The 23356-nt window shown below is 40.1% G+C and overlaps 2 long non-coding RNA genes and 1 pseudogene across 3 annotated transcripts in view; 2 read left to right on the forward strand and 1 right to left on the reverse strand.

The window, feature by feature from the left end:
- Positions 1-3882, forward strand: part of LOC138918720 (uncharacterized) — a 44921-nt gene extending 41039 nt beyond the window's left edge. For both annotated transcript variants that reach the window (XR_011428422.1, XR_011428421.1), the window contains exons 3-4: positions 1973-2021; positions 3716-3882. This is a non-coding gene — a long non-coding RNA (uncharacterized lncRNA). The remainder of the gene's footprint in view (positions 1-1972; positions 2022-3715) is intronic.
- Positions 3883-3942: 60 nt separating this feature from the next.
- LOC138918721 (uncharacterized) lies at positions 3943-8974 on the forward strand. Its single transcript, XR_011428423.1, has 3 exons — positions 3943-7046; positions 7484-7594; positions 7674-8974. It is a non-coding gene; the product is annotated as an uncharacterized lncRNA (long non-coding RNA).
- A 2271-nt stretch (positions 8975-11245) lies between these two features.
- On the reverse strand, positions 11246-12517 carry LOC100066631 (tissue alpha-L-fucosidase pseudogene; annotated as a pseudogene).
- Positions 12518-23356: the final 10839 nt, after the last annotated feature.

The following is a 23356-nucleotide window of genomic DNA, read 5'->3' on the forward strand; positions in this document are numbered from 1 at the left end:
CTACACTAAGATATCACCTTACACCCGTTAGAATGACAAAAATATCTAAAACTAATAGCAACAAATGTTGGAGAGGTTGCGGAGAAAAAGGAACCCTCATACACTGCTGGTGGGAATGCAAACTGATGCAGCCACTATGAAAAACAGTATGGAAATTCCTCAAAAAACTAAAAATAGAACTACCATACGATCCAGCCATCCCACTACTGGGTATTTATCCAAAGAGCCTGAAGTCAGCAATCCCAAAAGTCCTGTGCACCCCAATGTTTATTGCAGCACCGTTTACAATAGCCAAGACGTGGAAGCAACCTAAGTGCCCATCAACAGACGAATGGATAAAGAAGATGTGGTACATATATACAATGGAATACTACTCAGCTGCAAAACAGAACAAAATCATTCCATTTGCAATAACATGGATGGACCTTGAGAGAATTATGTTAAGTGAAATAAGCCAGCGAGAGAAAGATAATCTGTGTATGACTCCACTCATACGAGGAATTTAAAATTATGGACTAAGAACAGTTTAGTGGATACCAGGGGAAAGGTGCGGTGGGGGGTGGGCACAAAGGGTGAAGTGGTGCACCTACAACATGACTGACAAACATTAATGTACAATTGAAATTTCACAAGATTGTAACCTATCAATAACTCAATAAAAAAATAATAATAATAAAAAAAGAAATAGAATTGATGATGAAAAAAAAAGAAAAAAAGAAAGTTAGCACAAACCAGCTTTGACATCCAGATGTTCTGATGTCTGTTTGAAGTCAAGACATGATATGGTAATATGTGTACACACACTGGAGGAAACTGGAGGGGACTGGAGGACATCTATTTGGGCTAGGTGCAAACATTTATTGCGTTTTCTTTATATTTTATTACTGTGATAATAAAAATAAAATACAGAGCATTAGAGATGGATATTAAATATTGAATTTGTAGAAAACTCAAAATAAAATCTTTTCCAAAGTTTTTAATGAGAAAGTTGAGCTTGCTTCCACACATGTAACTGTTTTATACCAACTTTTATGTTTGAAATGGATACAAGCAAGTCTTGATCAAGTCTTTTTAACGATCTCTTCAAATTCTTGATAGTCACCATTGATGAGAAACTTTGTTCGCACAAGTAGGTGATAAAAAATTTAAAGCCAGTTTTTTACAGCCATTCAAACATTTACAACAGTTGAAATTATCTTTAAAGAATCTAAGAGCTCTTCCTTTTTATTTTCTTTGACTGATGTAAATGTTGAAATTTCTTTTGATAATGGAAATGGATTTCAAATCCAGTCAAACTTTTCTATTCCAGTATTTCAGAAGAAGGTGGTTGAACCCGCAGAATGTGCACACAGTGCTAGAGCCCTTGGCCTGCCACTTCCGGGGACCCCATTTAAAGGGCACACGTATGCAAGTGGGCACAGGTATCCAGTGAATATGAAGAAAGAGGCCCAGGGCTACCTTCTGAGCTGTGCCTTAGAGGAGGTCCACCTGGTGTCCCCACTTCTCCATCTCTCACTCTCAACCCAGGCTTGGACCACACATCACACTCCTCGGGCCCCTGGAACAAGGGAGTCTCTAGAATCTCTGCAGCTCCTTTTCCCACAGTGGGCAGCAGCTTGCTCTGCAGCGGACGTTTGAGATAGAGAGTGAAGAGCGCTTTCTTGGCAGTGCTCAGTGCATTGTACACAAGCTTGTGGCCTTGGCCATCTGCAGGGACATGAGGCGTGCCATCAGAGCCCCTCAGGCTGCTCGTGATGAGTCCTGGACTGAGGACCAGCTTGGGACCTCAGTTACCCCAGGCCTCAGATGCTGAGGGTTCACTCGCTTACAGTGCTCTTACACCCGCTTCATGGCGCGGCAATCAGGAAGCCCAGAGAGGTACAAATGACTGGTCCAGGTCTGAAAGTGACAGGCTGGACTAGAATGAATGAGATTGTCCATCACTCAATCTGTGTTCTCTCCCCTTTCCAAGGTGCATCTCCATTCATAATCTGGCCAACAGACCGTCCTGGAGGATAGAGGTAACGTCTCCTCAGTTCTATCAGTGGTCCAGCAAATGTGATAGTGTTACTTCTAACTATATTACACTGCTCTAACGAATGGTAGTCCTAGAAATTAATGCCATTAGTATCCAGTTGGAATTTTATTTTACAGATAAATTAATAATACTAAATCCTATTATACCCACGGTGAAACCACACAGGTATTACTGCTCTCTTTCCCCAAAGGCTTAATGTCAATGAGACCTGCACCACTGACCACTTTAAAAACAAAAGTCACTATGGATAGAAAAATGAAATCGAGCAATTTCTTTGATCATTTTTTCACACAAACACCTTTCGTTATCTGGCTTTGCATACGCTTCATCCATTTCAATTCCCCTGGGCTGAGCAGTTTATGTTGTAAAGAGCTGCAGCCTGCACTAAAAATGCCCTTCTCCCATCTTTCTTTTAAAAAAGAAAAACATCTTTTTCTGTGCCTGGTGAGAAGTGCTGACTGGACAGCCCTGGTGGCTTCTGTTTACACTGTGAGCAACTGCAGCACAAATCAGTACCAAGTTTCTCTTGATTTCTGCCCAGAACAATATTATCCTGCAGGGACCCACTCTGGGGGTCCAGAAGGTGATATATTTCTTGCTGTTATATGTATGTGCCCAAGAGAGCTCTTTTAACCCCTCTGATACTGCCAGAGACAGTAGTCAGTGATAAAGTGGAAGGGTGGCACCATGCCACCATACTCTTGTCATAATGCATTAGCAGGACACATTTATTGAGTCCTTATTGTGTACAAAGCTATGTGTTAAGTACTATCTGCTAAGTCTATGTACCAACTACTATGTACTAAGTCCATGTGCTAAGTCCAGGATAGAAGAAATAATAATAAATATTTGCTGAACATTTCTTATATGCCGGGTACTAAATCAAATGTGTTACATGCATTATCCTACTAAGCCTTACCATGATCCAATGAAGATGTTATTATCCCAGTTTTATTCATAAGCTTATTATTATTCCCAAGATTATGACACCTTGATGAAAAGGTTCTTCCTAACTACCCTATCTAATGAAAGTATCTTTTTCTCCATCTCAGCACCTTGTTTTCTTCATAAGACTTATCATACTTTTTTATTTATTGGATTTTTTTTGTCATCTCCCTCACTGGTATGTTGTATTTCATCAGGCTAGAGGTTGTGTATCTTTCGTTTCACTGCCTAGCAGAGATGGGGGACACATGTATGATTTCAGTAATTGTTAGATGGATGAATGAATGAATGAGTGAATGAATGAATGGATAAAACCAACAGGAAGAAGTTAAATACTCTCCCAAGGTTGTAGTGCTAGGGAGTGACACATCCATACTCTCTTAAATATGTGAGAACCCCGTTGGGAATCTGAGGTGTAGATACAGCAGGCAATACAGAGTCCTGTGAGGGCTCCACCGTTCTGCTCGCTCACCGTGCCGTGTAAACACTATACAACACACATTCTTTGCCTGCTTTACTTGCTCAGTCAGCAGTTCTGCTTGTATCAGATAACTACAGCCACAATGATGTCATACAACAAACCACCTCCAATTTCAGTGGCTTAGAAGAATAATCACTTATTCTCACTCATACGTTTGGGTTTGACAGACCCAGGCTCAGTTCAGCTGGTCTTGATTTCAAGCTACAAATTGGGCCAAGATTTGCTCTGCATGTTTTTTTCATCCTCTTTAGACCACAGGCTAGCCTCGAAATTCTCCTCTCATGGCAGAAGCACAAGAAGGACCAGCCAACAGCACAAGGACATTTCCAGTCTCTGTTTCTATCACATCTGCTAATATCCCACTAGGCAAAGCAAGTCCCATGGCCAAGCCCAACACCAGTGGAACAGGAAAGTACATTCGTCCATGAAGTTAGGGAGGGGAGGGAGTCAGGGGTGGGAGTGAATATTTGCTGAACAATTATCTAATCTACCACACATCCAAATCCAAATTTACAGGGTCAGTAAATATGCCATTAGGATGTAGTCAAGATTTTGCCTGAGACAGTCTGCTCTAAGCAGTTTATGTGAAAGAATACCTCCATGGCTCCTACTGTACAAATATTTCACATCAAAGCATTACCACTTGGCTTCTTGGTCAGCTCCCAGCTGATTCTTGTGTTAGACAGTCGTGACTTGCCCAATGAGGGGCCTTGGTTTCCAGAATCAGTTCAGCCTCCGTTCTCAAGAAATCTCTCCTTCTTTCTCTGACTTGTATTCTGTGCTCTTTGAATTGCCTGAGCCCCAGAACCTTCCGTTTATTTGCTCTCTCCCTACCTCACCCCCATTTCCAACTCTCCTGTGTTCAGACTTCTCTCCTCATCCCAGACTACTTCTGGAGAAGACCGTGATGGCTTTGAAAACTCAAAGGCAGAAGAAACAGAGGTCCTTTCTTAACCCCCTTCTCCTTCTTCCACCTCAAATTACGTGTGTGTGTATATATGGTGTGTTTGTGATACACCCTGTTCTTATCACTGGTGATAGAGCAGACGTTAAACACACACAAACAGCACTCACACGCACAGCGCTTGCCCTTCCCTGAAGGACCGCTCTCTGGTTGGGACCCCTGGTGTCTCTAGTGTTCTGCATTGCCTTTGGTCTGAAATAGTCACATAGACACTTTCTTTCACAGGGACACTGACATGGTGTTTAGTCTCATGTTTAATTCTTCAAAGTCAATATTTGTAGAAAACATAAGCACAGCATGATATTGCCTTGGAGTTGTTGATTAATCCCTCTCTGAGGCTTCCCTTCTGTACGTTTCCTCTTTATTTTCAGCTCATCATTAGTCCCATAATGGGGTATGTGCCTGTTCCTGTGAGTGCATTATCTTGCTGGCCCGAAGCCTGGTAAGGAGTGTGGTGAACCTTTATTCTGGATTCAGTCATACACACCTCCTCCTTTCCATCCTACTCCATAATCAGTAAGAATGACTTATCTCAGCATCCTTGGGAAACAGAGACCAGCCACAGACGCTGGGGAGAGGTAATGGTGGCACTGATGTAATCTCCAACCTAGACGACAGGGATGCTTGTCACCTGTTCAGAAAGCTAAAACGTCACCATGAAGTAAATAGTTCTTTGATACCCATGTCACATGCAAAGCAAAGGAGGCTCATGGACAGACGAAATGACAAATAGGAGTCACGCTGTGAACTGATAGGAGCCCTGAACGAGCTTTCGGAATCTCTGCTTCTCAGGGCTGTGAAACTCTCTCTTGAGACTTGGCCCCATGAATCTTTCATTTTGCAAAGCCCACTTCAGATGACCTTTAGATGGGAGCAAGAAGTGGAATTGAGAGAATATCAGAAAAGTTGTTCTATAAGAGAAAGGTAAGGCACTTTCAGTCTCCTAACAACTTTCCATTCCTCCTTGCTAGAGGTTTAAAGAAATTTTAATCGCAAATCCTCTAGGCCATTGTTTTCCCAACCCATCCACTACAACGTGGAATAGAGAATTTTCATTTTTGTGTCTGTTTATACGATTGCTTATGTAGCCTGCAGACTAATGTAATATTAATCAGAGAAATGTAACATTGGTTTCCTTCAAATATTAGGGCTTTTCCCTACAGTCATGCATCACTTAACAACGGGGCTATCCATTTTGAGAAATGCATCATTAGGAGATTTCATCATTGTGCAAACATGATAGTGTGTACTTACACAAACATAGACAGTATAGCCCGCTACATACCTAGGCTATATGATAGTAATCTTCTGGGGCCATCACCACGTATTCCGTCTGCCATTGACCAAAATGTCATTGTGCAGCGCATGACTGTATTTTATTTTCATTTCCAAATTGTAAAGTCTGAGCCTCTCAGCTCGGGATCAGTAAGTTCCACGAAATTAAACTGAGTAAAGTGGCTCATAGAACTTGGGACAATTATAGCTCTTACAAAGCTGAAAAGAGGAAATTTTGAGTCAAGGCCATACAGCAAAGCTCATGTTAAATGAAAATTCCATTAAGTTTTGTAAAATCTTTTTGCTGGGTAAGAAGTAAAAAATAATTTAGAAACCAGTGAAGAAACCTAAAAGTCTTTTGGACAGGCTTCCCCGGGCAGAGGCCCTCAGCAAGTTTCTACCTGTTACTGGAAGTCACAACATCTAATGTCCATCAACTCTTGAGTCTTCTTTATGCCCCACCCAGAGCTCACAGTCTGTCTGTTTCCACTTCCTCTGTGCCAGCATATCTGTTAATGTCCCAAGTGACTTCCTTTACAGCCGTGTGATCATCTGTGTATTATTAACTAACCGCAAATTAAAGTCATTACGTGGTGCTTAATTTTATGTAACATTTCTTTGTAATGTGTACAAAAGAAATTTATTTTAACAGGAGTTTAGTAAATAGCATGCGCCATGATTAATTAGAGAATATAATGGGTCTGTTGATTTGAAATTAAATTCAGCACAACAATCCTCTTTAAAAATAATTTCTTAAATGACATTTCAAGGTGTGCGAACCTTTAAAAAAGCAAAAAAGCGAATATCCTGCATCTATGGTCTTCAAGCACTGTCTCACATCTCTCTGTTGGACTTTACCTGCTGGAGGAGTCACTGAAAGGAACAGCAACATTCAGAGAGCTGTTTTAAATCCTTTTGGGAACAAGATAGAGTGTAAATGAATAAATGAAAAAACAAGCGAATCTTTAAATATGTGGAAGTCAGTTGTAGCACAGTGTACCTCAGTCCCCTCCAGCTAATGTTCTCTTCTTCTTCACGCACACCAAGTGCTTTCCTGCCTCGGGGACTTTGCACTGGCTCCTTCTGCCTAGATATCTCTCTGCCTGGCTTTTCATTTGACTCAAATCCCAGAGACTTCTCTGACCATCCGAGCTTAGGAAGTTCCTTGCCCCAGTCCCTGTCACACCACTGTATTTAATGTTTTATTCGCAGATATTATCTGCCTTTGTGTTGATTCACTGCTTTTCCTCCACCTCCTCCCAAAGAAGACAAGATCCTTGAGAACAAAAACTTGTCTGCCTTCTCCTGCCTGTACCTCCAACACCTCGAACAATGCCTGCCAGGTTAGTTGGTGCTTAATAAATCTTTGTGAAACGAATGAATGAATTTCATTGCTCTCACAAGCCCGTATAAATAATCATGCTCCTGATGGACAGAAAGCATAATTCGCTTTACAAGTTTTCTTGAAGAAAAAGAAAGAGAAATTTAGTATTTGTTGGCTAGACATGAGCTGCATTGGAAGGAAATGAATAATTAAAATGTAAACAAATTAAACACCAGGAAGGGCAGGAATAAAGGTTGTAATTAATTGCTTAGTTTGCACAAACACCAAATACCAGCTGAGAAGTGAAACTTTCAATCAGTTGGCGCCTTCTGTCTTTGCAAACCCAACAACCAGTCTGAACTGTTCCCATTAAAATAACTTAGCCAAGCCACTATCTTTGCTGATAACAAACTAAACGATGAGATGCTTCTTTCAACTTTCTTGCATTTAAAACAGGATTCTTAGGGTTGACACGGAGTTTCACTGTATGGAGATGTGAGGAAGAATGAGAGGAGAGTGACACAGGAATGTAACAAAGAGTTTCAGACTGAAGATAAAGACTAAGAGGTAGAAATTTCTATGTTAAATGTCATACTATATTTCAGTTTTATCCTCAAAATACACCAAAGTCTCTCTTTCTCCCTAGACTCTGTGCCTTTGAAAGCTGTTCTGCAACTCAATATGAAGTCTGTATCGAACCAATGGGACTGGCCTAGCAGTATTAATAAGATTTATTCCCCAGTTGTGAGTAGGATCTGGAAAATGTTTATTTTCTGATTTTCTCGCTGTACTTAGAGCAACCAGAATTCTGGGTGGCTCAGTGTGCAATGAGTTACAGTTTCCTTATGTTCAAATCCCAGCTCTGCCATTTACTAACTGTGTAAGCTTCACAAGACACATAATTTCTCTGAGCCTCAGTTTTCTTATCTGCAAAATGGGCCTGATGTAACTCATGTGGCTTAAACGGAAAGCACTTGTTTTCATGCGTTGTACGCGTCAATCCTTTTACTTATTATTTTTGGATTTTAAGTTATACTTTAGAGAGTCGTTCCCATGCCAGGTTATAGAGTAATTCACCCAGATTTTTTTCCCTAATATTTTATATGTTATATTTTACATGTAAATTTGCCATCCACTTAAAATTTGTCCTGGTATACAGTACAAGGAATGGCTTCAGTTTTATCTCTTCACATACGGCTATCCAGTTATTAAAAAATACGTCTTTTCTTAACTAATTAGGGATGTCATTTTTATCATATACTAAGTTTTTATATGCAATTGAGTCTATTTCTGAATTTTCTTCTGTTTCCATTCGTCTGTCTATTCATGCATTAATACCAAACTGTTTTAAATTTAGGGGTTTATTAGATGTTTTAATATTATACTATTTCTCTTCTTTTTGAGGGATTTCCTGGCTATTCTTGCATGTTTATTCTTTCAAACAAACTATATGGTCAATTTATCTAGCTCTAGGAAAAAACCTGATGACAGTTTTACTAGAATTGTGTTGAATGTTTAAATAAACATAAGAAGAACTAAGATCTTTATAATGTTGAGTTTTCCTATGAACATAGTTTATCTTTCCAACTGTTTAAGTCTAATTTTATGTCTTCATTCATGTTTATAATTTTCCTCACAGAGATTTTGAACATTTCTTGTTAAATTTACATTGAGGTATTTTGTTTTGTTTTTATCAGACACATGGTCTTTTCTTCCATTGTATCTTCTGTAGAACTGATTTTTGTTTTTATCTATTGATTCAGTAATCGTATTGTGGTAGTATTGGTATTAGTGTTCTGAAACTGCTGTGTAGGTAGAGTGGGATAAAGCAAATATATATATATTGGTGTCACCGAGAACTTGGATTTTCAGCTGGGATGAAAGCAGACACAAATGTAAGATCAATGAAATTAAGTAAGAATCCCACAGTTCTGAAAATAAATCTGGGGTAGCAATACTAATTCACAATTCGTTTTATGTTTAAAAAGTACGCGTTTTCTTGCCAGCCCTGGTGGTCTAGTGGTTAAAGTTCAGTGCCCTCACTGCTTCGGTGGCCTGGGTTCATTTCCCGGTCATGGAACCACACCACCCATCTATCAGTCTGTCAGTTGCCATGCTGTGGCAGCAGCTCACATAGAAGAACCAGAAGGACTTACAACTAGACTATAGAACCATGCACCTGGGCTTTGGCGAGAAAAGAAAAAAAGAAGAAGATTGGCAACAGATGTTAGCTTAGGGTGAATCCTTCTCAGCTAATAACAACAACAATAAAGTATGCATTTTCTAGTTCTATCCACTGAAAAGACATGGAAACAGTGGCTAAACCAACAGCAATGAGAACCCCTGTAATCCTGACTATATCTGTAAATACTATTTCCCACCAAAAGGAACCAAGCCTCTTGGAAAGATGGCTGATTCCATGTCTGAGGCAGGAGGTTTATTAAATGAGTCTGGAATATCTTTTCATATGAGGTAGCAATGAAGATATGAAAAACTATTAGGGCTCTGTCCAAAGGATTTGGGTACCAGTTTAAAGAAGATCCAGCTGGCCAAAGATGGGATCGTTTGTGCATCGGTAGGATGATAAATGCAATGGATTGAAACATACCAAGTATATATTTAAATCTGTAAGTTCAGTATGATACCAAAAAACTAAACTCATTAACCACCTTTAGAAGATGCTAGGGAACCAATTCATTGTGTTAAAAAACTGGTTTCAGAGTAACCCAATTGTCAAGGGGAAGCTTCCCTTTATAGAATTTTTCTAGCTAATAAATGAATAAAGAACGATAGAATTGGGATATCATCATTTTTGCAAACTCCTAGTGAATTAATGGATCTGAGCAGTGACCACCATGGCTGCTCACATCACCAAAGGGAGACAATCAAACATTATGTACCTCCTAAAAGAAGTGCAAACACTATGTATGAGATATTCCTTTCTTTTGCTGAGGAAGATTCCCCCTGAGCTAACATCTATTGCCAATCTTCCTCTTTTTTTTGCTTGAGGAAGATTATTCCTGAGCTAACACTCTATTAACTGTTTAAGTCTAATTTTATGTCTTCATGAGTGTTTGTAATTTTCTTCATAGACATTTTGAACATTTCTTGTTAAATTTACATTGAGGTATTTTGTTTTGTTTTTATCAGACATGTGGTCTTTTCTTCCATTGTACCTTGCTCTATTTTGTATGTGGGTTGCTGCCACAGCATGGCTGATGAGTGGTGTAGGTCTGCACCCAGGAACCAAACCTGCAAACCCGGGCCACCAAAATGGAGCACACTGAGTTTAACCACTTCACCATAGGGCTGCCACCTGCATGAAACATACTTGATGAAATAATGGAACCTGAATCTTATCAAGAGTCTAGATCTAAATACCAATTTATAGCTTACAATGACAGAGGAACACATTAAACAACATCACAGAGACACAATCAGCAAAATCCAAATTGTTGGAAACCCCAGGACAAGCAGCCAGTTTCTTCAACAATAACTAAAAACAAATTGCAAGACAAAAAAGAGAAATGGTAGGGAGACCTATAAAATTTTTTTGACAAGCACACTTATGTATTTAATCATATTTTAAGTGGCAAAGTAGAATCACATCCATTTTCTTAATAGTATCGCTGTAAACTGACTGAATTTTAGAGCTCTTGGTTTGCTTTGGAAACTTCTGAAGAGTTGACCATTAACAGCTTAGCAAGCCTTTTCATTCCCCTCCAGGCTCTCCTGCACTGGGATGGGGGGGGGGGGCGGTGTCTGGAGTCAGGAGAGGGTTGGTGACAATTGATGCTAAATAAATAGCATGTGGTTGAGCTTGCCAAACTCTTTCCATCTCCTCCCATAGGCAACAGGGTGACTTGGCTTATTCTTTAACTAAAGTCATTAAGTAAGCAAGTAGGCTTATCAAACACAGAGAATGAAGGGAAGTTTCCATTGTACATAATTTCCAAAGGTAGGAATGAATGAACTCAGAGCTTAATTATTCAGTACCTTCTTTTGCTGACCAGAGAGAGGTATGCTAGCAAGGGAGCTCAGATACTGGGTCCATTGAGACATCAGTGTAATGTACTCGGTCCCTTTGATTAAAATGTGTTGGAAAAGCCATCCTCTCGGTGGGGAAGAGAAGTTAGTTTATTATGATGATGGTACTATACAAAGAAAATCAAAGAAGCAAACATCAGGCAGTGTCCCATTCTTCATGAACTCCAATAATCACTCCATTCCTGTCAGCTTTACAGTCAAAGCAAACTTAACTGGGTCAGCAGGAGGTGGTAAGCTGGGCAGGGAAATGAGGAAGACTTTATCCAGATCTGTGGACCACTTCAGCTCTTCCTGGATTCCCAGAATTCTTACCTTTGTTGTTGAGGTAGTCATGGGAGACTGAAGGTTAAGACTCCTGATCCTTTTGAGATATACCATATAGATATCACATTCTTCTCTGATTGTACCCTTGATGGTTTAGATGCATAAATAACCTCCCCAGTGATGTTCAGCCGTTTCCCAACAGCAAAAAGCCTTTCTTGGAAGATGGGAACAATCAGTCCATCTTTAGTTGGTTCAATGTTAAGAAGATAGTTACCTCCCAAACTTACTGTCTGAACGAGTTCTGAAATGATTTCAGATTCATTTGCAATGTCAGGCATGGCCATGTCCCCATGATAGCCCCAGGATGACTTGTCAACAGTGGTACATGTCTCCAACTTGTGATCTAGCAACCTCTCTGGCTTGCATTTATCTTGACAGTTGTAGTATCCTCCAGGGTAACAGGAACATTTCTGGTCCCATTAGTCATTTACTACCACCTCATCCTTGACAGAGCTATCATTGTAAAGCCAAGAAAGAAAATTTGTAGACTTCTGCTAAGTATCAGGACATTTCCACTCTCCATTAGACCAAATCAGGTCAGATTTGTACCGGTTAACAATGTCATATAACTCTGGCATTGTGTTCACACTGACAAAATGCTATGTTTCAAAGCCATTTTTCTTATCAAGTAGGTAGAGTGGATGGAACCATTCTAAGAATGAATGATAGAGTCCATAGCATATGTTCCTCTTCTGAACAGCTGTTCCCAACTCATCAACTCATCAAATCACGAAGGGGCTGCAGGTTCCAGTTCCAAGACACAAGACTCAGCCGGTTTGTGAAGTCTTCTGATGCTTCATTGTCAGGACTACATACTGGCCCAGTGGTCTGGAAGACATCTGCCAACTTTACCAACTAGGTGCAAAAGGCGAGGGTGAGCTGCAGCCCAAAGCCGGCATAGCTGAAGCCTGGTAGGTAGTTGTTGCTCATGAAGTACTGGCACTCGTGCAGCTGCTTGCCCTTCTAGTCCCACCAGAACCACTCACTGCCCCAGGCCAGCACCCAGAGCACAGCCCAGTGCACTAACACCTCAAACTTTGCCTCAGCGCCCAGCTGCCGGCTCTGAGCCCGGGGTTGCCCACTATGCAGCGTCCAGCACCAGCATCCCACCCTCGACATCATCTCTAGAGCCCCAACATCCGCCAATTAAAATTCACCAATCCACCAAATGGATTTTGTTTGGAACCTGACGCATGCAAAGCAAACACTTTGTTATGTTTTGTTTTGTTTTAGGGAAAACAGGATTAGTATGGTGTTCATGACAGCAGATGAGAGCTGCTGTGCAAATCAGAAAGAAGTGAGAGCCTCGGGGTGGAGAATCTGGGGAGGACGAAAGGGCAGGCCAGGTGAGGCAGATGTGTGACCTTCCCACTAGGTGACGTGCTCACAACCTCATTTATCTATCATCTCCAGTTTGCCCTTCAGGGAAATATTTTGGTTTGAATGGAATCTCAAAATATAGGGATCCAGAAAAAAGATTAGCTATATGAAACTGTGCACTCCAATTCAACTAGAGATAAGACGAGAGAGAAAGGAGACATATCTCCCAATTCAGTTCTCCTCTCTTCAGTTATGTTTTATGGAGAACTTATGTCATTCACAAAAGAGACGTAGTTTCCCCAGGGGAGACAGCAGGTGTACATTTTTCTTGCAAGGTTATTTAATTGCTGTCAGAAAGACATATGATTAACAAAACCAAATGCTGGAAATATGAAGTATAGACAATTTTAAAGTTGTTTATATAGTTGATTACAGTATATCATACAATGTGTTTATTTGCCATAAACCTGCCTATCACAGACTGTTTCCACACCTGTGTATCTGCACTAAACAGTCTACCGCTTAGCTGTGCATAAATTCCCTGAGCAAATGGCCAGTACCCAGCAGAAAGTAGCTTTCCCTGGTGACCTCTCAGTCACCTCCTATGCACCAGAGTCATACCAGTGGCTTGACCACCTCAAGCTGGAGCCTGAAGCCTGCTGACCTGTAGTGTCCCCTGCTTTGATAAGAGCCCTTTGAACTCTATGGAAGAAAAACAGTATGGAAATGATCAGCCTTTGGGGTTCCTCAACATCCTTTGTGACATTGCTACTCTAAGTAAGGCCCACCATCTGTAATCTGTTGATTACTGTTCAGAGATGAGACAAGCACGGAATTGAGAAGAACCATTTAGAACTGTCGAGAGCCACTTGGCAGCATAAGTTTATGTCTAAACAAAAATGGGACTTGAATTTTGTGTGTATTGGGCTTTTACTCCACTTTGTTATTTTTATTACACTTCACAGAATATCAGGCTGTGACAGATTAGAAATAAAAAAAACAACTGACCCTTCACCACACATAGAGTGATGACCCTATGCATGCTACATCCTTGACACACTCTGACAGCTCCCAAGGGGCAGCCCATGGCAAAAATGTGGACGTAGAAAGATGGTCTTCCCAAAGGGTCGCTCATAGGAAGAAGCAGATATCTATCTACCGCACATGGGTCCATGCCAGAGGTTGGGAGATCTCATGAAACCACCCCAGCGGACCCCTGCTCATAGCACAACCCTTAAGCTTTGCAATAGTAGTAGCAGCAGCTAAGACTTCCATAGGACTTATTACAATGCAGATACTGTCCTAAATGCTTTACACATACCAAGTAACAGATGGTTCCTCTCTCTTTGGAGTGATATATATTCACACTTGTACATGTACCCAAGGAAGTGTAGCATCAAGCCTGTTTACAGTGACTCCTTACATAGCCACGAAAATTTGCTAATGACTGACAGCTTACTCAGGTATTTAAAGACATCATGCCAAATATACTAGAGATAATAATTAAAGAATAGAAATATAATACCCAGGATGAGTTTTGTATTCAGATATTGGCCATCGAGTATAGCTTGGAAAATTTTTCAAACAGAAAGAGCATTCAATTTTGGAAAATATAGGGATAGTTTGAACTATGTTTTCTTTTTTTGCTATTGCTTTTGGAAGTTCTCAGGCATATAACAGAGATTTTTAAAAATGCATGTAAGAGGCAAACACAACTTAAGAAAACTTACGTTACAGCATAGAGACATTATCCAAGACCAAATCTTTCATCTACTAATTTTCTTCCCCTAAATATGTTATAAGACTGAGGAGCATTTCAGGTATTCTGTACTCCTTGTCCAGACGTTGAAGTTTAATAAATGTTTGAATTTTATGAAGTCTGTATTTAACAGACAGAATCTATTTGCCCTCTAAAATGAGCCTTCTCAGACTCTGTGTAAGGGCAGCTGCTTTCTGCCCCCACCCGTGATCTCTGCTGTAAGCGGAGTTACCCCACTGTTGGTGACAGCCAGATTCTCTACTTGGCTTTGGAGTGGTCGAAAAAAGTTAATCACGCATAGATTTTCAGTTCATCATTGTAGGGAGGGATTAAGGAGTTCACTCTGGGGAAATATAAACAGAGGGAAAAATTAGCTCCTCCCTCATCCTTCTGTGGCCTTTGTCCCTCCTCAGGTTCTGGAGACAAACTGGGGCTTGACTCTGGCGGTTAATAGGTGGTCCCAAACCCAAGTGAGCAGGCAGGGAGAGGTTTTCTCCCAACTGACCAAAATCTCTTCTCCTTTGCAACAATTTAAAACCCAGTAGTAAAATAGCGGTGCTGACGCCCAACGATTAATATTCATTGGAAGCCCATAGAATTCCAGAGCCATGATTCCTGCCCTTAATTAACCAGGAATCTCCAGAGAGTCTTCGCCACATTAACTCCGCATGCGCTTTGAGATGAGGTCATGGCTGTAGACCTCCTCCTGAAGGTGGAGGACCAGAGAAGGACAGGGAGGCCAAGGCAACTCAGCCAAAGACAGGTGAGTTAGTGACACGACGAGAAGGACATCTGTTACTTAGTGGGTTTAGTTACTTTTTCCAGAAGAGAAAGCCCAACTTAGCCTTAATATATCCAAAAGTGAATTCCTGATTATTCCTCCAAATCTTTTCTTCCTCCTGACTTCTGTATAAGAAGTCTGGGAGTCATCTTTGACACGTTGCTCCCTCTCACTTTCCCAGATCCAACTTGTTACCAAGTCACGGCTACTTTACCTCCGAAACACAGCTCTTGTTACTTCCAGCTCCACTGACTGGTTGAAGCACTCCAGACATGGATTTGTTAAATGCGTGTTGAAGTGGAATGTGACACCAGGAAGACAGAGGAGTTGGGAGGCAAGCTAGATTTCCTTTTAAAAGTAAGATTTTGAGAGGTTTCTTCAAAAGAAAATAAGGAAAAATTAAGCTTGTGGATCACCATATTTGTTTGGATATATTGGGTAGTGTTAGTTGTAGACACAGTAATATCTTAAATATGCACTTTCCACTTCTCTATGTGCAAATGAAATCCTTACTTGAACAAAGCAGAGTTTAAGTTAAATGCATTGTGGTTTAACCACAAAAGAAACTAGTGTTGTAAATAGATTCTCTAGTTTTTCTCTCACAATCAGACTGTTAAAGACAGGCAAATGAATGTTCCCATAATTTTACAGATTGGAAACTAAGGTACAGAGAGGTAAAATGACTTGCCCAGGGTCACACAACTGAGACTAGAATCCGGAATACCCATGCCCATGTTGGTGTTTTTTCCCTGTAGACTCTGCTCATCTGTCTGATGCGTTCTGTTCTCATATTTTAATGGTAAGAGAACCTAAACGATAAAAAGCAATCTAGGAAGTTCACCAATTTAGCAGAAACCTGTGGCACATACACATAGTCCAGAGACCATGTTCTTCTTCTGTTGTTGTGGTTCTAGAGACAGTGTGTGCGCTCCAGGATATCAAAAGCAAAGACTTGAGTAAGAAATTTTCTTAAAGGACAAGAATATTAAAAATAACTATAGCCACAATAATTTGTTAATGAGTATATAAAAAGAAGTAAGTTGAGACATTATAAACATAAAGGGAGAGAATAAAAGAGTAGACTTTTGTATGCAATAGAAGTTAAGTTATCAGTGTAAAACAGACTGTTATATCTATAAGATGTTTGATATAAGCCTCATGGTAACCACAAAGCAAAAACCTATAGAAGAGAAAAAATAAAGAGAAGGCAATCAAAGCATTGCACTATGGAAAATTATCAGTTCACAAAGGAAGGCAGCAAGAGAGGAGGAAAAGAACAAGGAGACTACAAAGCAGCCAGAAAACAATAAGATGGCATTATTAAGTCCTTACCTACCAACAATTTCACTGATATAAATGAGCTAAATTTTCCAGTCAAAAGGCATAGAGTAGCTGGATAGATAAAACAACAAGACCCAATTATATGCTGCCTACAAGAGACAATCGCCATACTACCCAAAGGTATCTATAGATTTAATGTCATCTCTATCAAAATTCCATTGGAAGTTTTTAAGAATTAGTAGAAACAATCCTAAAATTCATGTAGAACCACAGCAGATCCCAAATAGCCAAAGCAATGTTGAGAAAGAGCAAAGCTAGAGGCATCACACTTCCTGATTTCAAACTATGTTACAAAGCTATAATAACCAAAACAGTATGGTACTGGCATAAAAACAGACACATAAGCCAATAGAATAGAATAGAGTGTCCAGAAATAAACCCATGCACATACGACCAACTAATACTTGACAGGGGAGCAAAGAATACTAAGTGGGGAAAGGCCTGTCTCTTTAAAAAATGGTGTTGGGAAAACTGGATAATCACACCCAGAAGAATGAAATTGAGCCCCTATCTTATACCATATACAAAAATTAACTCAAAGTGGGTTAAAGCCTTAAACATAAGACCTGAAACCACAAAACTCCTAGAACAAAGCATTGGGGAAAATAATGTTCAGTACAGCATTATTCACAATAGCCAAGACATGGAAACAACCTAAGTATCTGTCAAAAGATGAATGGATAAAGAATATGTGAGATACATGTATAGCTGTATAGATATAATGGAATATTATTCAGCCAGGAGAGATAAGGAAATCTTGCCATTTGCAACAGTATGGACGGAACTTGAGGGCGTTATGTCAAGTAAGATAAGTCAGACAGAGAAAGACAAATACTGCATGATATCACTTATATGTGGAATATAAAAAAATCAAACTCCTAAAAAAGAGTAGAATGGTGCTTACCAGGGGCTGGGGGTTGGGGGAAATGGGGAGATGTTAGTCACAGGGTACAAACTTTCAGTTATAAGATGAATAAGTTCAGGGGATCTAATGAGCAGCATGGTGAGTATAGTTAACAATACCGTATGATATACTTTAAAGTTGCTAAAGAGAGTAGATCTTAAATATTCTTTTTGCAAGAAAGAAATTGCAATAATGTGAAGTGATAGAGGCCTTAGTTAACGCTATGGTGGTCACAATGTCCCAATATAGAAGTGTATCAAATCAACACATTGTATACTTTCAACTTACACAATGTTATATGTCAAATATATCTCAAGAAAGCTGGAAAAAAAAGAAATTTTCATTATTGGTAAAATGAAAATCCTGAGGAGAAAACCCACAATGACTTATTTCTGTGATACTCTCTTGCACATTGGTTCTTTTTGCCCTGAATACAAACCCCTCACTAAATAATAGTTAATATTGCCAAATCTCATCACTTCAAAATATCTACCCAACTATTATTCTCTCTTACAGTCCTTCTTGGAATCAGAAACTGTATATTCTAAAGAAATTCAAGAAGCAATCTGAAGCAATCTAAACAGTAAATCTAAAATTTACGGTTGTACACAGATTGAATTGGGTCACTACAAAATACAATCTTTTTTGTCAGCTCTCTGTAGGCTAAGCCAAGTATTTCTTTTCTCTCCAAGTTCATGTTGTTGAAAAATTTACCATGAGCTTCCCAAAAGCTGGCTCTTAATGCTAAAGTGTACTTGCAGGAGTGCAAAGATAACGAGTAAAAGGAATCTTCAGTGATGTAGGTGAAAATGAATGTTCAAGCAATTTCTGGGCAGCAGAGAAAGACTCCAATGTTTACATAATCCCAATGTGCATACATAGCTTCTTCTATATTTTCCTGCTAAAACTCATCTGGCTTTGCTCAAGACCTCAAATGCAGTGAATTCTAGGCAGCACCTAATATTTATTCATGCCATTGTCAAGAGCATCTTTGCAGTTCTTGCCAAGGTCTGTCATTGAATATGTTTATCCAGCTGCATGGCAAAAACATAATACACAGTCATCATTTTACTCAGTCACCTACTCAATATTTTCTTCTATGATTAAATTAACTCATAAATATTACACTTTTAATGCCAGAAAGCCATGGTTCATCCAGCCAGTTGAATACTTGTTTGTCCAGTTTCTAATGTTGCTGGGCACTCAGTCATTTCATTATAGTGCTGGAAATAATGAAAATCATTGCATTTACTTAATATGCACAATAAACAGAGCAGGATTCTTCCATGAGCTCTTTTATTATGCACTGCAAGGCCATAGAAGAAATTTTGTCAGAAGCACTGAAGAACTGTGTGGGCCGTGTTGGAAATGGTTTTGGTGTATATAAGCGATTCTGCTCTGATTGCTTAATGCAAAGGACAGAAATGCAAATCTCTATTTGCAGCCGGCACAATTTCTTGTTCAACCGAGGAGAGTTTCAAGGAAACACACATATCTTGGTCTTGCTTTTACTAGATTCATTACCAGACTGAGCTCATGAACCCTGGAGGCTGTTTCCATGTACTGTGGCATTTTTGAGACTTCTTCCTCTAAACACCCACTCCCAGTCTGGTTTTTTAAAGCAGCCTCCAGAAGGCTTTACACACTCATCTCCATAGTAAAAGGATTAAGAGCAAGAATCTGCCTTTGCCCTCCAAGGCTCCGCCTGGTGACAGCAGCATGGTATGCATCTACAAAGATACCTGGCCTGGAGGCAAGAGCCAGGTACCACAGATCCCTTCTCAAATCACCTTCTGCATGAAATATTTATAGCTGGCACTGCAGGGCAGTTAGCTTTTCTAGAATTATATCCAAATTTGCTCGATTATTCTGGGAGTAGCCTTGGTTAGCAATTGCTCATAATGTCAACGCTTTTGGAAACTTTTTTACAGTCATTTTATTGTTTTTATTTCAAAAATAAAACTTAAAGGAGCTTGAAAAGTAGGTTTTTAGATGATCGCACAATGGCCTGAGTTCAGTGGCTTCAGTTCTGTGCATTTTACTTTGTGTGCACCCGCAGAAATTAACCAAAATTAACCCATATTCGACCAAAGACTGTGGATACAAATGAGCCCTAATTTCCTAGACTCCGTGGTGCAGTGCACTAGCTGAAGCGTTTGGAAGGCACTGGCCCTGGGAGGAGAAGAAGTTAAAGCAAACAGCATATGGGCTTTAAAATCTGGAACTATCCAAGACAGAACAAGAAAGCTATTTTCACTTTACTTGTTCCTTTTGTTTTCCTCTAGAAGACAAATGATTTCTAACCACATTTTATTTTCATTTTTAGAGCTGTATCCTGAAAAAGCCAGGTCAGTTTAAAACTACTGGCGAGTTTGCAGCCCTGTCCAATGATTACCTAATGCATTTGTGTCATCTGCTTTCCTTGTTGTGTGAAAACACACTGAGGAAATGTGTAAGTCCACTGAATTGTTCCCAACTCTTTTATTCGCCTTTCAGCATGCTAGTTCCTTCCCTTGGCATTGATATCATTATACATTTGTCAAAGATAGACTGTCACTTTAGGGCCTCTATTATGTGCAAGAATTGGCAGCAAATTTTGCCGCTGGGATTTGCCTATATCCTCTGTATGTTATTGTACTTCTTAGGCATTCAGTAAACTCCATACACCCACTCCTTTGATGTTCATTCCAGCCCCTAAATGTGGAAACAATGACTGAAATTTTGGATCAAAGCATCCCGTAGATGGCAGGCAAAATGCAGCTCTCTGAAAATTCTCTAGAACAGAGAGCACTCCCCTCCCCCCTCAAATCTAGGCCAATAGTCCGTCAAGAGCAGCTCTGGCTTCCCCCTTGCACAGGCCCTGGAGGAAGTTAAAGAAAACAGCTCCAAGGTTTTCGGAAAAAGATAGAGACTAAGCTGGACAGTGAAATGGAAGCTCATGGTCATTTTTAACTACAGAGAAAGCCAACCACTGTTCCCACTGGTTCGCCAGTTTCTTCTCACTGGTCATGCTCTAGTCTAGCACTTCTACTGGTCCAGGCTTTCCTCAGGTTTGGAAAAGTCTCCAGATCTAATTTCTGTATAACGTCAGTCTCACAAGATGGCCCAGATTTTTTTTAAATGAATTTTTAAAAGCAGAGTTAAAGGGTCGATGAATTAAGGAATTCTAAGAGTAATTGAAAAACACCCAGAACTGTCAAAATTTCGATGAGTTACTTTTGCAAACTAGAGTTAGCAGCCTGGAACACATTTCCACTGTTTGCCTTCGTTTTACTCTTGGGATGCCAGTGCAAATAATTACTTCATTCAATTTATTTCACAGGTCAACTTTGACTCATAAAAGCATTAAAGCAGGTAACCCTTTAGGGATGTTGGGAAGACAGATGAGCAAATAGATATGTAACTGTTGTAAGAGAAAAAGGGCACTTCATAAATCCAGGATATTTTATGGTTATGCTTTCACTTTACTCCATTTGGTATCCAGAATGTGCTGGTTATAATTAATATACAATATTGAGAACCGTTATAAAAGTACCATACTCGTTTTAAATATAGTGAAAAAGATAATTGTGTTTGGGGAACCTCATCCTGTGTAAATTAGAATTCCCAGCAGAGTGCCATCATCGAGAATTGGGCTGACGGCTCTGAATGGAGAAGAGAGTCGTCTTAGCATGATAGCATGTGTTCAATCAAAAGGTAGAGCTCCAAGGCGGTAGCACGACAGCCCTTACAACACCATTTTCAGATTGCCTCTCTAAGCGGAAAGTTTTTACTGCCAGAGGTATGCAACAGTGACATCCAGCGGTTGTAGAGATAATTACAAGAGTATCTCATTTCAAAATATAAAGTGTTTTATATTATAATCAAATATTCTGTATTGTCAAATCCTGTCTACATTCTTTATGTGGGCACAATGTAAGTCAATAATTCAGGCTGGGTGCCAAGTAAAGCAAAATGCCCTCTGTTTATTTATCTGTTTATTTAAGGAGTTTTCAAAGTCTGCCGTTCTGCTGTTATTTTGTTGTCTTTTAATTTTACTAAAATTATAATGGGCCTCCTCTCCAAGGGAATCTCTGACCCTCCTAAGCACACTTAGATATTTTCATAAGCAAAAATGAGACTGTGTGCATACCGTGTACACAGCAAGAATGAAAGCTGTGCTAGACCCTACAGTTAAATACTCCAAGGGGGGCGTCTGTGACTCTGAACATTTTCATTGCTGTAGAATTTCTCGAAGGAGTTCAGTAAGATTTTTTCCAAGTCGTTGAAGAAGAACATAAAGAAGAAGGAGAAAGAGAAGAAAAGGAAAGGAAAATAAAGGAGAGGAGGAAGAAAGGGAGGAAGCAGAGAAAGAAGGAAGGAAGAAGAGAGAAGAAAGAACAAGACCACTCATAGATCTTTAGTTAAGTTTTGGCAGTAGGTCCATTTAATGTGATAATATACCTAAAGAGGAAATTCAAAAAGATATTATCCTCCCCCCAAATTTTGTTTTATATTGCACTCCTTCAACTACAGGCAATTAACTGAGTAAGATAAAAAAAATAATAATCATTTTCATTAAAAAAAATCCGAGAACAGCTGCTAGCTGAAGCACCTAGAAGAGCAGCCCTGGTAAAAGGATGCTTAAAAAGCGACCCTTCACCCGTGTCGAGGAGGAACTCTCTCTACAGAAGCCTGTTAGGTGACCTCAGGCTGTAAGTTAGGTTCACATCAGTGCTGGGCACACCAGGTGACGCTTACCAACCTCCCAAGCGGCCCTCCTTCAGAGAGACCAGCATCTTGTGACAAGCTGTTTCTCACTGTTCGATTCTCTCATGTTGGGGTTTTTCCCTTCAACTGCCTGCCTGTTTAAAGTTCTCAAGATGGGGAGAACTTAAAGGTGTCCTCTTTCACTTCCTCCTAAAGGAAGGAGGAAAATCAAACAAAGCAATCAAACGTCTACCCAACTTTAATCAGAAAGTACTAAAATCAAGACATAACTCCATAAAGAACTCCAAATGCCCTTTAGCTAATCTACCCTGTTGTGACCAAATGGTGAAGAACATCACAGAAACTGTTGCATTGAAGGCATGTGTGTGCGTGAAACCTGTGATTTGCATTCAGGAAAGAGCTCTAGGACAAAGAGAAGGGATGGTCTCTGCAAGGGAAGTCTGGGCAATTATTCCCATTGGTGTCAGTGAGAATTAGGGGAGATGGGCATTGAGGCAGAGCAGGTAAATCTGCAGCCTTGAGCCAGGTTCGTTTGCTTTTACAAGGCCTTTGAAGTGTGAGCTGGGTTATCCAGGTTCTGAAGTACAAGATGCCATGCTCCTGTCACAGTCTCACAGCATCTTCACTTGGAGATTCCTCTGGCTTCTTGCTTCTCTTAGTAATTTTCACAGCAGGGTTTTGTGGGGAATATGTGGAGAATTACATGCCCAGATCTCACCTCTCCTTTTAGTTCTGCAGGAGTCTGGCTGGACTAGTTCTTATCTTGTGCACCCTGGAATCCTCATGTGGGCATTTCTGGAGTAGTGCCCTGGGTCCCTCGAAAGTGAAGGCAGAACCTTTCCTTGCCATGCCGGAGCCTCCTGCACCAAGATTGCCACGGCCACTGCATTCCCAGCTCCTGCCAGTCCGAGGAGCAAGAGGCTGGCATGCAGAATTAGGGCCTTCTTTTCTCCCTAAGGAAGAAGCTGCCTTGCAAAGCTTTCTTCGGTGTTTCAGGACAAAAAAAGCAGCTGCACAACATGCATATCCTCTCCTGGCTCACGCCTCTGGCTATAGTTTTACTGCAGTATATAATCTAATAATCCATTTAATTTCTTTAGAAAGATGTTATATATATACAGGTGGCATTTGGATGGAATCACA

This window comes from Equus caballus, chromosome 18 (genome assembly GCF_041296265.1).
Source record: "Equus caballus isolate H_3958 breed thoroughbred chromosome 18, TB-T2T, whole genome shotgun sequence".
Lineage (NCBI taxonomy): Eukaryota > Metazoa > Chordata > Mammalia > Perissodactyla > Equidae > Equus > Equus caballus.